Here is a 14897-nt window from a genome sequence, read left to right on the forward strand (position 1 = left end):
CAAGAGACGCTTAGGCCCCGCATACTGGGAGCGTGAACTCCAAGAGAAGGCCCTACCACAAGGTCAGCCAGCGCAGGACAGAGACAAAGTTAGGCCTAGCTCCAGGCAGGTCAGAAACTTACTACGCAGAGGCAAGAAACAGGAGGCCCTACACCCGCTCATTGGGGAGGATCCTGATATGCACCCTTCACCCTACAGTGCTCCGGGATGTGCCTGAATTTCCACCAGTAAAAGGTACTGAAGTGACTACCGTGTCCGTTCCCGTTCTTGCTCTGACCCAGCTGGGTCTCGCCTGTCCTGCATTCCCCCTGCATACGCTGCCCTGAGACCTAGCTCCACCTGTGGGGAGCTATACCATCGAGCTGCCTTATCACCGGCCTCAGTGGACTGCTGCAGCGCTGGTGCTTGTCACCAGATACCACAGGTGGCGTCATGAACTCTTATAAAATTAACAATTATCCACCCTTTTAAAGAGAGACCCCAGAGTACGGGCCAGGGAGCCGACCACCGCGACATCCCCAAGGCCAGGCAAATGCCCGGGTACCGAGTCATCCCCATCCCCAGGGCTAGTCACATCCTCCTCCACCTCCTCTGCTGACCTCATCGACTGTCTGACTGTGGGTTGACAGTAAGTGGGATCTCCAACCTCGTCATCATCACCCTGTGTGTTATCACACCCGTCACCCTCAGAGCCAACCTCTTCCTGCCCTGACCGAAAAGTCAAGTTGTCGCTCCAATCAGGTATTTGAGTCTCATCATCGTCTTCATCATTGTCTCCACCAACAGGAGTTACAGTTTGGGAACAAGGGTCTACATTATGCTCAGAACCTTCTTCATCTGGTCCTGGATCCAACTTATAAAGATTCTGGGCATCGGATCAGATCATTTCCTCATCTGGATTAACAGAAGCTCTGGAGCAGACCTCCGTTTCCCAGGCTATAGTATGAGTAAACAGCTGGGCAGACTCAGCCATCTGTGTTACCCCATACTCAGACGGGCAGCTGGAGACTTGGGAGCTGTGAGGAAGCAAGTGCGATTGGGGTGACACCTCTGAGGACTGGAGTATTTGTGATGTTGAAATTGAGGTGATGGAGAGCCCACTTGAAGGAGCACTTGATATCCGTTGAAGCACCTGCTGTTTTTGTGCCTCATCTAGAATTTGTAGCAATGGGTGTGTCCGTAAGAATGGGATCGTATCACATTGTCCACGAAAAGAAGTCGACATCTTAGTTTGGCTGGAAGATGGTCTTTCTTCTGCAGATGTTACTCCCCCCCCCACCGTGGGGGGCCTCGACCCACCGGCGGACAGGCACCAGTATTGGGATAGGGGGGCTGGCCGTCAGGGTCCACCGCGGATCTGGCACAAACCCGGCGACACAGAGGTGGCACAGGCAGGAACGGACTGGCCGTGTCGGCTTCTCACTTTTTGGATTTTAGAAGGGCATGACATGCCTATATCTGTGTCTCCCCCTCCTTTTACTCCTCCACCTCTTTTCTTTTCACATGACTATATGTACTTGTCACTTTTCCATGTGTTAGTTGTGTCTTCTGAGCAGTTTGTCAGCTTTTGGACACCTTTGAAGGTGTTTTCTATGTGTTTCTATGTGTTTTTGTTTGCCTGCCATTGGTTTTAACGGTGTTCGAAGGTGTTCGACGAACAGTTCGACGAACAGTTCGGCGAACACACGGGTGTTCGACGAACCGAACCGAACTCGAACACTACGGGGGTGGCTCAACACTAATTCCGAGCATTGAAAATGGCGCTAACAGATGCCCCGATTCTGGCCTACGCTGATTTTTCGCAGCCGTTCATGCTGTACACTGATGGAAGCTTGCATGGGCTGGGAGCAGTGCTGGCTCAAGTACAAGGAGGGAAAGAGCGAGTAATCGCGTATGCCAGCAAGTCACTCCGAGATACAGAGAAGAATCCGGACAACTACAGTTCGTTTAAGCTGGAGCTACTGGCACTGGTGTGGGCCATGACCGAGAAGTTTGCTGAGTACCTGTCAGGGTCAGAAGTGCAAGTGCGGACAGATAACAACCCTTTGGCCCACTTGGAGAACGCCAAACTGGGCGCGTTTGAACAGCGGAGGGTTGCAAGGATGTCCAAATTCCAGTATAAAATCGCCTATCGGTCCAAGGCCCTGAACACACATGCAGATGCCCTGTCCCGGGTCACTCAGGCGGGGCCGAAGAAGGACAGAGATGAGGAGCTCGAAGGCGACGAGATCCCGGATTTCAGCCAGTTCGCCGCTGCTGTGGTCGACGCCCAAGAGACCAGAGGGGAGCCGAGGCCCACTCAGATTCTGGGCCGTTCAAGAGATGAATGGATACATCTGCAGCAATCCGACCCGGAGCTAGCAAAGTTGAGAGAATGGGTCGCCCTTAATCAGAGACCCGACCAGGAAACCAGAGCCGCTTCACTTCCAACTACCCTACAAATCCTAGGCCAGTGGGAGAGGCTCCTCCTGAAGGACGGCTTGCTATGCCGAAGAATCCAGCTGCCTCGTGAGTTTGATGTTACCTGGCAAGTGGTAGTTCCAGGAGCGCTAGTAACACAGCTAGCCCAAGAAGCTCATAGAAGAGGTGCTCACTTCGGAGTAGAAAAGACCTTCCGGTGGTTGCAACGGCTGGTGTATTGGCCTCAACTGCGACAAGAAGTCGAGGGGGTCTGCCGAACATGTCGCCAGTGTGAGTTGAACAAGCCCCCGGAGCAAAGAGCTCCCATTCAGACCATCCGAACTTCTGCCCCCTTGGAAGTATTGATGATTGACTACTTGATGGTAGGAACTTCATACAACGGTTATGGACACTGTTTAGTCATGACTGATCACTTCACCAAGTTTGCGGTAGTGATGCCCACTAAAGATCAGACGGCAAAAGCCGCAGCCAAGGCCATCTGTCAAGATTTCATCCGGATTTATGGGTGCCCGAAGCGAATACATTCTGACCAGGGGGCCTGCTTCCAAGGACGAGTGATGGATGAGCTATACCGCATCTATGGGATCGACCGTTCCCGGACAACGCCCTACCACCCGCAAGGGAACGGTGCATGCGAGCGCTTTAACCGAACCCTGTTGCAAATGTTGCGAACACTGGAAGCGGACAAAAAGATGAAGTGGCCCGAATTCGTGTCCGAGCTGGTGTGGGTGTATAATAATCGAGTTCATGCAACCACCGGCTACACCCCCTACATGTTGCTGTTTGGAAGAAGTGGCCGAGAAATCACCGAACTGGAGCTAGACTCAGAAGACCCCGGTCCGGGCAGTAGCCCAAGTACCTGGATTCGAGAACACCAGCGTCGACTCCATACCGTGAGAAGACTGGTTGCTCAGAAGTTTCAGGAAGTAGAGCACGCAGTTCGGCCCCCGACCACAGGTGGATCGCTTCAGCCAGAAGACCGAGTGCTGGTGAGGTCTAAATGATTTGGGAGTAAGCTGGACCATCGTTGGGAGGCAATACCATATCGGGTGGTAAAGAAGGTTCACCCAGACAACCCCGTCTACGAGGTTAGGCCCGAAGGGGATGACGCCGCGACATCCAGGGTGTTGCACCGTAATATGTTGCGACCTTGCTCCTCTGAAGCAGAAGTCTGTAACAGGGCTGGGCCCTCAGACGTGTTGGCTGAAGTGCCACATACAGGAACCTTGGGGGGATGAAGAAGGGTGGGCCACAATGCAGTTGGGCCCGTCAGAACCGTTGGTGCCACTCCCGAGTGGAAGTCAGAATGAGTCAGGAAATGATTTGCAATCCCCAGTAGTTGATTCCTCGGATCTCCCGGAGTCTCCTCCGCAAGAAGAGCCCCGCAGAACTGAGCGGGCTAATGCCGGAATTCCTCCTAACCGGTATGCTCAGGAAGAGTTTATCTGGTCTCGAATCCAACAGAAAGCGCAGAAGTGTGCCCAACTCCTGTCTGAGCTTGCACTGCCTGGAAGGAGACATCAATTCTGCGAGGAATCCACTCGCCCGAGGACTGGCGAGCAAAAAGGAGAGAGGAATGTAGAACGAGCTAAAAAGCTTGTAAAAGAACTGCAACATGACGTTTCAAGGATGGAGCGAGACTGCCATCTACTGGCCAGAGACAGTCAAGCGGAACCAAAATATACAAAGGAAGTTGCAGGGAGGGCAGATTCAGAGGCTGGACCCGATCAGGTGACTTCCAGGAAGGAGTTCAGAGAGATAAGAGGCCAGCGCGCCAAACCTGAGGGGTCTTGGCGCCAAGCAGCAGAGAGGAGCAGACGTGCTCCCTGCGTCCTGAGAAACCCCGCGTGACAGGCCAAATCCAGAGGCCTGAGAGGTGCTCCAGCCGGGCACCGGCAAAAGAACTCCGGATCCCTCACAGTTGTGACTTGAGTGCTGTGCCTGCTGAGGATACTAGGAACCTGATCGCGGTGCTGAGTGAGTTCGCGGAACCTGACGTCGGCCGCTGACAGACGAGGCCTGGACCCCCCTATCCAAGGCTCGAGAGACTGCCTCCAACAGCCAAGCAGAGAGGAGCTACATACGTGAGCAGGGCCGTCACTTCCACTGCTCACCCACGGTACCGGGGACAATTGGGTTTAAGTACTCAGGTTGGGAGGGGGACGGTTGGGGCTAAAGTAGCACAACGTGATTTAATTGAATTCATCCGGAAAGAGACTCACGGCCTAGCGGGAATAACCGGTGACCCCCGCTAGGGCCAAATTCACGGTTAAAGAACTTGTGTGGTGCTTCTCATGCTTGAGGGCATCACCTTACTTTAAGAGACTGCGCCTTATTTTAAGAGACTGCGCCTTACTTTGAGAAATTTCGTATTTTTCTGATATTTCAAACCACTGTTCATTACCCTTGTTGCTAATCCCTTGTTTCAGTATACCTGTTGTATAAAACTGTTTACAAACATCTCTGACTGTTCTCGCCTTGTGTCTCTGTGCGTTTGCATTCTGGTACCTGCATTACATTTACATGGCCCCGCATAGTGCTTCATACTGTATACATGGCCCTGCATGGTGATCCGTACTGTATACATGGCCCTGCATAGTGCTCCGTACTGTATACATGGCCCCGCATAGTGCTCCGTACTGTATATGACGCACCCCTGGGCCTTCGTCGCGCGGCATCGCGCGCACGGGAGCTTACCCGGAGCCGGATCTGTTGAGGGTTGTAGTCTCGTGGCGGTGACCCGGTCCGTGCCCAGGGAGTCAAACTGAGCGGCGATGTATTAGCGGTAGATGTTGGACGACTACGCCACCCGTTGAGTACAGCTAAGGAGCTGCTGCTGCAGGGCAGACCGCTGAGGCCGGTGGTAGGATTGTGCAGCGTGATAGTATAACCCCCAACGGGAGGGGTATGGCCTCAGGGCAGCCGACGTGGATGATGGGGGTAGCAGGAATCACTCAGAGACGATGCGGTGTGATTCAGGGTCTTTACTGGTGACAAAGATAGACCCTCCCGGAGTACTGGCTAGCGATTGGGGCCTGGTCAGTCCTTGAGCAGATGGGATCTCCCCTGGCCAGGCGGAGTTGTAGGCCTCCCAAACTGACTGTACTCTTCTGGCTACCTTGCTAGAGGCGGGTATAAGTAGCCCACGTCCCTGAGTGTACCGTGTGGTGCTCACCCGTATGGCCGGTGACTCGGGGCCTTCTAGTAGCTTCCGCTCCACGACGGCGGTGCTGGTCCCATGCGTGTGACCGTGCCTTCGGGTTTCTTGGCCAGAGGACCTGAAATCCCCTGCCTGACGGATTCTGCTGCTGGGTAGGAGTTAGTCCCCACAGCCTCGGACTCCGGGTCCGGTAAGAAATCTTCTCAGTCAGGGCGAGCTCTGCAGCTGCCAGCCCCTGACTCCTTGTAACACTGCTCCCACAGAGCTCCTGTTGTTTCTTCCCATAGCTGCTTCTCTTCTCTGTCTCTACTTCTGGCATGGCCCAGGAGCTGGGCCCAGCCGGAGCCACAGCTCCCTGTCAGCCCTCCTGGCTGAACTCTCCCTCTGAACTCTCTAACCCTGCCTCAGCCCCAGGTTTATATAGGGGAAGTTCTTCCCCTCCCAGGACTGGGCAGGAGGTGTGGCATGCATAGGATTCCTGACCAAGAGACCTCCCACCTGCTCTCAGACATAACATTGCTGTTACTGTGGAAACCAGACCCCTGGGGTGCCACATTCCCCCCTAGTGAAATTTAGTACTTCGGGACTAAACATATTTTTAAACATAACAAGGTATAAACAATAATAGTACAATAAGAAAAACATATAAAGATGGTCACGGCGTGTCCGCAACCGGGTGCAGTTTTTTGAAGAAAAGCAAGGTGTCCATTTCACCAAACCAGGGAGACGTAACCAGGTAGGGGTCTGTCCTGCCCCGAGTCCTTAACAGTCTTTAGTCCGTCCTGGGTTACGCTCCAACTATGTACAAAGGATTCCCGGTAAATCCACCAAAGACTCCCATAAATTACTAGAAACACATAATTATTTACAGGATATGGCCGCTCTCAGTCCTCGACCAGTGGGGATAAGGAATGGCTGCTCACAGTCCTCAGCCTGGTTTAAGATAGGGGCACATGGGGAACAATTCACTAATCCCAACGGGGACCATATTTTAATTAGCAGCAGTCCTTGTACCCTTACGGGTAACTATTTACAGCTCTTTATTCACGCTACTTCCCTTCAGTAGCTATGTCCTCTTTGTGCTCCCTCCTGAGGGTAGTCCTCAGACCCGTCCGGGTCCTCTTGGCTTTCCTCGTATTGGTAGTACTGCAGCTCCTCCTCGGTTAGCTGGGTTAGTATCTCTGCGACAGTCCTCCTCCCAGGTGGCCAGGACTTTACCTCCCTTTGGGCTGCCCCGGTTAATTGGGCCACCAGGATGCTCACTTTTTGCTCCTCTGTGAGGGGGTACACCTGGAAGAGGCTATCCAGCTTTTCTCTAAAGTCATGCAGGGTATGTGACTCCCCTGAGTACTGGGGTAGCCAGGCTGCCCCCGGGATATAGGGCATGGTGAAAGGCATGACCGCAACAGCGGTGGCGCTGGCGGGGGTTGAAGCGGTGAAGCTCTCCTCCGTATCCGACATCTTCCTCCCCCCTAGTGGACCGTGGCCTACCTTGCGATGATCCTCTTCCGTAGGCCGCGGCTCCGCAGTGGATCGTCAGGGTTGAGGACCTTCCGTCGCGCTCCTGTGACGTCGACGTCTGCTGGGCTCCTTCCAGGACCTTACGCAACGTCCGGACGTGAGGCGGGGCTTCAGTTCTCGCGCGCTTTCGGAGTCCACGCCCCTCTTCTTCCCGCGCGGCGTCCTCAAGATGGCGTCCAATGGCGGGAACACTCCACGTATGGCGGGAAGAAGGCTGAAGATGGCGCCAGATGGCGGGAAAACTCCACCGATGGCGGGAAGGAAGCGGAAGATGGCGCCGGATGGCGGGAATCTTCACCACAGGTAAGTTTGAACAGTCTTTTTCAGGCACGCAGTACCCGGTGGTTGCGGGCACGAAATCCTGCCGACTACGCCAAAAGTTGACGCACCCCTGGGCCTTCGTTGCGCGGCATCGCGCGCACGGGAGCTTACCCGGAGCCGGATCTGTTGAGGGTTGTAGTCTCGTGGCGGTGACCCGGTCCGTGCCCAGGGAGTCAAACTGAGCGGCGATGTATTAGCGGTAGATGTTGGACAACTACGCCACCCGTTGAGTACAGCTAAGGAGCTGCTGCTGCAGGGCAGACCGCTGAGGCCGGTGGTAGGATTGTGCAGCGTGATAGTATAACCCCCAACGGGAGGGGTATGGCCTCAGGGCAGCCGACGTGGATGATGGGGGTAGCAGGAATCACTCAGAGACGATGCGGTGTGATTCAGGGTCTTTACTGGTGACAAAGATAGACCCTCCCGGAGTACTGGCTAGCGATTGGGGCCTGGTCAGTCCTTGAGCAGATGGGATCTCCCCTGGCCAGGCGGAGTTGTAGGCCTCCCAAACTGACTGTACTCTTCTGGCTACCTTGCTAGAGGCGGGTATAAGTAGCCCACGTCCCTGAGTGTACCGTGTGGTGCTCACCCGTATGGCCGGTGACTCGGGGCCTTCTAGTAGCTTCCGCTCCACGACGGCGGTGCTGGTCCCATGCGTGTGACCGTGCCTTCGGGTTTCTTGGCCAGAGGACCTGAAATCCCCTGCCTGACGGATTCTGCTGCTGGGTAGGAGTTAGTCCCCACAGCCTCGGACTCCGGGTCCGGTAAGAAATCTTCTCAGTCAGGGCGAGCTCTGCAGCTGCCAGCCCCTGACTCCTTGTAACACTGCTCCCACAGAGCTCCTGTTGTTTCTTCCCATAGCTGCTTCTCTTCTCTGTCTCTACTTCTGGCATGGCCCAGGAGCTGGGCCCAGCCGGAGCCACAGCTCCCTGTCAGCCCTCCTGGCTGAACTCTCCCTCTGAACTCTCTAACCCTGCCTCAGCCCCAGGTTTATATAGGGGAAGTTCTTCCCCTCCCAGGACTGGGCAGGAGGTGTGGCATGCATAGGATTCCTGACCAAGAGACCTCCCACCTGCTCTCAGACATAACATTGCTGTTACTGTGGAAACCAGACCCCTGGGGTGCCACATTCCCCCCTAGTGAAATTTAGTACTTCGGGACTAAACATATTTTTAAACATAACAAGGTATAAACAATAATAGTACAATAAGAAAAACATATAAAGATGGTCACGGCGTGTCCGCAACCGGGTGCAGTTTTTTGAAGAAAAGCAAGGTGTCCATTTCACCAAAACAGGGAGACGTAACCAGGTAGGGGTCTGTCCTGCCCCGAGTCCTTAACAGTCTTTAGTCCGTCCTGGGTTACGCTCCAACTATGTACAAAGGATTCCCGGTAAATCCACCAAAGACTCCCATAAATTACTAGAAACACATAATTATTTACAGGATATGGCCGCTCTCAGTCCTCGACCAGTGGGGATAAGGAATGGCTGCTCACAGTCCTCAGCCTGGTTTAAGATAGGGGCACATGGGGAACAATTCACTAATCCCAACGGGGACCATATATTAATTAGCAGCAGTCCTTGTACCCTTACGGGTAACTATTTACAGCTCTTTATTCACGCTACTTCCCTTCAGTAGCTATGACCTCTTTGTGCTCCCTCCTGAGGGTAGTCCTCAGACCCGTCCGGGTCCTCTTGGCTTTCCTCGTATTGGTAGTACTGCAGCTCCTCCTCGGTTAGCTGGGTTAGTATCTCTGCGACAGTCCTCCTCCCAGGTGGCCAGGACTTTACCTCCCTTTGGGCTGCCCCGGTTAATTGGGCCACCAGGATGCTCACTTTTTGCTCCTCTGTGAGGGGGTACACCTGGAAGAGGCTATCCAGCTTTTCTCTAAAGTCATGCAGGGTATGTGACTCCCCTGAGTACTGGGGTAGCCAGGCTGCCCCCGGGATATAGGGCATGGTGAAAGGCATGACCGCAACAGCGGTGGCGCTGGCGGGGGTTGAAGCGGTGAAGCTCTCCTCCGTATCCGACATCTTCCTCCCCCCTAGTGGACCGTGGCCTACCTTGCGATGATCCTCTTCCGTAGGCCGCTGCTCCGCAGTGGATCGTCAGGGTTGAGGACCTTCCGTCGCGCTCCTGTGACGTCGACGTCTGCTGGGCTCCTTCCAGGACCTTACGCAACGTCCGGACGTGAGGCGGGGCTTCAGTTCTCGCGCGCTTTCGGAGTCCACGCCCCTCTTCTTCCCGCGCGGCGTCCTCAAGATGGCGTCCAATGGCGGGAACACTCCACGTATGGCGGGAAGAAGGCTGAAGATGGCGCCAGATGGCGGGAAAACTCCACCGATGGCGGGAAGGAAGCGGAAGATGGCGCCGGATGGCGGGAATCTTCACCACAGGTAAGTTTGAACAGTCTTTTTCAGGCACGCAGTACCCGGTGGTTGCGGGCACGAAATCCTGCCGACTACGCCAAAAGTTGACGCACCCCTGGGCCTTCGTCGCGCGGCATCGCGCGCACGGGAGCTTACCCGGAGCCGGATCTGTTGAGGGTTGTAGTCTCGTGGCGGTGACCCGGTCCGTGCCCAGGGAGTCAAACTGAGCGGCGATGTATTAGCGGTAGATGTTGGACGACTACGCCACCCGTTGAGTACAGCTAAGGAGCTGCTGCTGCAGGGCAGACCGCTGAGGCCGGTGGTAGGATTGTGCAGCGTGATAGTATAACCCCCAACGGGAGGGGTATGGCCTCAGGGCAGCCGACGTGGATGATGGGGGTAGCAGGAATCACTCAGAGACGATGCGGTGTGATTCAGGGTCTTTACTGGTGACAAAGATAGACCCTCCCGGAGTACTGGCTAGCGATTGGGGCCTGGTCAGTCCTTGAGCAGATGGGATCTCCCCTGGCCAGGCGGAGTTGTAGGCCTCCCAAACTGACTGTACTCTTCTGGCTACCTTGCTAGAGGCGGGTATAAGTAGCCCACGTCCCTGAGTGTACCGTGTGGTGCTCACCCGTATGGCCGGTGACTCGGGGCCTTCTAGTAGCTTCCGCTCCACGACGGCGGTGCTGGTCCCATGCGTGTGACCGTGCCTTCGGGTTTCTTGGCCAGAGGACCTGAAATCCCCTGCCTGACGGATTCTGCTGCTGGGTAGGAGTTAGTCCCCACAGCCTCGGACTCCGGGTCCGGTAAGAAATCTTCTCAGTCAGGGCGAGCTCTGCAGCTGCCAGCCCCTGACTCCTTGTAACACTGCTCCCACAGAGCTCCTGTTGTTTCTTCCCATAGCTGCTTCTCTTCTCTGTCTCTACTTCTGGCATGGCCCAGGAGCTGGGCCCAGCCGGAGCCACAGCTCCCTGTCAGCCCTCCTGGCTGAACTCTCCCTCTGAACTCTCTAACCCTGCCTCAGCCCCAGGTTTATATAGGGGAAGTTCTTCCCCTCCCAGGACTGGGCAGGAGGTGTGGCATGCATAGGATTCCTGACCAAGAGACCTCCCACCTGCTCTCAGACATAACATTGCTGTTACTGTGGAAACCAGACCCCTGGGGTGCCACATATACATGGCCCCGCATAGTGCTTCATACTGTATACATGGCCCTGCATGGTGATCCGTACTGTATACATGGCCCTGCATAGTGCTCCGTACTGTTTACATGGCCCCGCATAGTGCTTCATACTGTATACATGGCCCTGCATGGTGATCCGTACTGTATACATGGCCCTGCATGGTGATCCGTACTGTATACATGGCCCCGCATAGTGCTCCGTACTGTATACATGGCCCCGCATAGTGCTTCATACTGTATACATGGCCCTGCATAGTGCTCCGTACTGTATACATGGCCCCGCATAGTGCTCCGTACTGTATACATGACCCCGCATAGTGATCCGTACTGTATACATGGCCCCGCGTGGTGCTCTGTACTGTATACATGGCTCCACATCGTGCTCCGTACTGTATACATGGCTCCACATCGTGCTCCGTACTGTATACATGGCCATGCATAGTGCTCCGTACTGTATACATGGCCATGCATAGTGCTTCATACTGTATACATGGCCCTGCATGGTAATCCGTACTGTATACATGGCCCCGCATAGTGCTCCGTACTATATACATGGCCCCGCATAGTGCTTCATACTGTATACATGGCCCTGCATAGTGCTCCGTACTGTATACATGGCCCCGCATAGTGCTTCATACTGTATACATGGCCCCGCATAGTGCTCTGTACTGTATACATGACCCCGCATAGTGATCCGTACTGTATACATGGCCCCGCGTGGTGCTCTGTACTGTATACATGGCTCCACATCGTGCTCCGTACTGTATACATGGCCATGCATAGTGCTCCGTACTGTATACATGGCCCCGCATAGTGCTTCATACTGTATACATGGCCCTGCATGGTGATCCGTACTGTATACATGGCCCTGCATAATGCTCCGTACTGTATACATGGCTCCGCATCGTGCCCCGCACTGTATACATGGCCCTGCATAGTGCTCCGTACTGTATACAAGGTCCCGCATGGTGCTGTGTACTGTATATATGGCCCCGCATGGTGTTCCGTACTATATACATGGCCCTGCATAGTGCTCCGTACTGTATACATGGCCCTGCATGGTGCTCCGTACTGTATACATGGCCCCGCATGGTGCTCCGTACTGTATACGTGGCCGCGCATGGTGCTCTGTTCTGTATACATGGCCCCGTATGGTGCTCCGTACTGTATACATGGCCCCGCATGGTGCTCCGTACTGTATACATGGCCCGCATGTTGCTCCGTACTGTATATATGGCCCTGCATAGTGCTCCGTACTGTATACATGGCCATGCATAGTGCTCCATACTGTATGCATGGCCCTGCATAGTGCTCCGTACTGTATACATGGCCCTGCATGGTGCTCCGTACTGTATACATGGCCCTGCATAGTGCTCCGTACTGTATACATGGCCCTGCATAGTGCTCCGTACTGTATACATGGCCCCGCATAGTGCTCCGTACTGTATACATGGCCATGCATAGTGCTCCATACTGTATGCATGGCCCTGCATAGTGCTCCGTACTGTATACATGGCCCTGCATAGTGCTCCGTACTGTATACATGGCCCCGCATAGTGCTCCGTACTGTATACATGGCCCCGCATAGTGCTCCATACTGTATGCATGGCCCCGCATAGTGCTCCGTACTGTATACATGGCCCTGCATAGTGCTCCGTACTGTATACATGGCCCCGCATGGTGCTCCGTACTGTATACATGGCCCTGCATAGTGCTCCGTACTGTATACATGGCCCCGCATAGTGCTCCGTACTGTATACATGGCCCTGCATAGTGCTCCGTACTGTATACATGGCCCCGCATGGTGCTCCGTACTGTATACATGGCCCCGCATGGTGCTTCGTATTGTATATATGGCCCTACATAGTGCTGTGTATTGTATTTATGGCCCTGCATAGTGCTGTGTATTGTATTTATGGCCCTGCATGGTGCGCCATACTGTATACATGGCCCCGCATGGTGCTTCGTATTGTATATATGGCCCTACATAGTGCTGTGTATTGTATTTATGGCCCTACATAGTGCTTCGTATTGTATTTATGGCCCTGCATGGTGCTCCGTACTGTATACATGGCCCTGCATAGTGCTGTGTATTGTATTTATGGCCCTGCATAGTGCTGTGTATTGTATTTATGGCCCTGCATAGTGCTGTGTATTGTATTTATGGCCCTGCATAGTGCTTCGTATTGTATTTATGGCCCTGCATAGTGCTGTGTATTGTATTTATGGCCCTGCATAGTGCTGTGTATTGTATTTATGGCCCTGCATAGTGCTGTGTATTGTATTTATGGCCCTGCATAGTGCTGTGTATTGTATTTATGGCCCTGTGTTTATGCTCCTCACAGTATAATAACCATATTAAAAAAATAATCAAATACTCACCTCAGCCATTCCAACGCTGATTCCTACTTACCTTTGGGCCCACGAGTCATCCTCCTTTCACTAGCGCCACGGCCACTCTTTTCTGCACGTGCTCTACCAGCAGGCCACGCGCCCTCCCATCTGGTCAGGAGCCCTGATGGGATGGCGCGTTCGCGTGCAGAGGCGAGTGGCCGCGGCAGTATTGCCGTCAGGCGGCACAGTTTGGGCCGCTTGGCCAAGGTGATGGCTGATTGCAAAACCGCTGCTGGAGGACCGGCCTGGGGGGCAATTGCCCCTCTGCCACCCGGCCCAGTCCAACCCTGCCACACAGCCTTCTATATAGTATAATGGGCCCCATAAATCCTTCCATACAGTATAATTGGCCCACATAGCCCTCCATATAGTATACTGGGCCCCACATAGTCCTCCATATAGTATAATGACCCCCCATATCACTATAACAGTATAATGGGTCCACATAGTCTTCTATGCACTATAATGGGCCCCACATGGTGCTCCATATGGTATAATGGGCCAAACATAGTCCTCCATATAGTATAATGGGGCCCATACAGTCCTTCATACATAATAATGGGCCCTACACAGTTATCCTTATATTATAACGGGCCCACATAGTGCTCAACACAGCATAATGGGCCTCATATGGTCCTCCAAACAGAATAATGGGCCCCATATGGTCTTCCATATAGTATAAAAAATATACATTTTTATTTAAAAAAAAAATAAAAAATACTCGCCTCTCCTCATTTCCCCTTTTGCTACGGTCTCTTCAACGTGTGTTCTGCAGCTCTGCACTGCACAGATGAAGTGACGTCATCGTGCCCACTGCTCTGAGACATCAGATCTCAGAGGAGAATTATGGGGGAGGGAGCAGACGGCTCCTTCTTCCATCATTGCTTTCATCTGTATCAGCATGCAGGATGGTGATATGGTTGAATGTGCGATTACATGCGGGTGAGGGGGGTTCCTCTGTCCGTCTCACAGGCCTATAGCGGCCACAGATAGAGACGTCCATTTTGGATTCGGGATGCGATTTAAAACCATCCATATAAGTATAGGGCTTCTAAAAGCCCTATACTGCAGAGCACATGGACACCATTTATTTGCAATCTGTGCTGTCTGTTTTTAACATTTTATTGGGCCAGAGAAGCTTTGGATTTTTTTTTTTGCACATGAAAAAAAATCATTGATGGTGCAAATGGTCCAAACATGATAAAGATCTGACCCAAAACACTTATGAAAATTGTTCCTTTTATTACAGGTACAAGAAAAAAAATGGTGTCTGATGGGCTGCAGCCATCACCCTTCCATCAGACACAAGGCAACAGATGATTTTCACTTTTCTAGCCTTGTACTTAGTATTTATGAATCAGGAAATGTTTTATTATACTCTGAATATGTCCATAAGGTCCTATTGATCTGGCAGATACCATAAGATTGTCCTTTTGGCGCAGGAGTGGAGTACGTATCAGTATCAGGTCTATGTCCAGTGTATACATCCAGTGTACACAGCAAATGTCTAAGTCAATAATGATT

The 14897-nt window shown here is 53.3% G+C and overlaps 1 protein-coding gene across 2 annotated transcripts in view; it reads left to right on the forward strand.

Moving 5' to 3' along the window:
- LOC141173077 (cell adhesion molecule CEACAM8-like) overlaps positions 1 to 14897 on the forward strand; it is a 180019-nt gene that overhangs the window by 108654 nt on the left and 56468 nt on the right. The gene's annotated exons all lie outside the window — the stretch shown is intronic.

This window comes from Phyllobates terribilis, unplaced genomic scaffold, assembly GCF_046119375.1.
Source record: "Phyllobates terribilis strain yellow unplaced genomic scaffold, ASM4611937v1 Scaffold_12__6_contigs__length_324123572, whole genome shotgun sequence".
NCBI lineage: Eukaryota > Metazoa > Chordata > Amphibia > Anura > Dendrobatidae > Phyllobates > Phyllobates terribilis.